General features: G+C 40.4%; 1 protein-coding gene across 3 annotated transcripts in view; it reads left to right on the top strand.

The window, feature by feature from the left end:
• Positions 1-255, top strand: part of LOC117120366 — a gene marked incomplete at its 3' end in the record, with an annotated part of 9,873 nt that overhangs the window by 7,341 nt on the left and 2,277 nt on the right.

Here is a 255-nt window from a genome sequence, read left to right on the forward strand (position 1 = left end):
GTGCAAAGACACCGAGTTTTGTGGGAGGGGGTAATGGGTGACATGGTTTCGGCAAGGGCGCAGATGTGTTTTGAAACCTATAGGGCCACCATGCTTAAGCCTGAGGTAAGCAAATTTTAGAAAATAGTACCTGTAGATGGCTGGAGATTCATCATCAACACCAAAGTCAATATAAAAAGCCAACAAATTTTTCTTTTACCAGCGATTTTCGGAAACCATAGATATCTAATTAATATGTGTGATGTACCACAGAAA

The sequence above is a fragment of the Anneissia japonica genome, unplaced genomic scaffold (assembly GCF_011630105.1).
Source record: "Anneissia japonica isolate Jap-2015-1 unplaced genomic scaffold, ASM1163010v1 scaffold284953_len930413_cov181, whole genome shotgun sequence".
Taxonomy (NCBI): Eukaryota; Metazoa; Echinodermata; class Crinoidea; order Comatulida; family Comatulidae; genus Anneissia; species Anneissia japonica.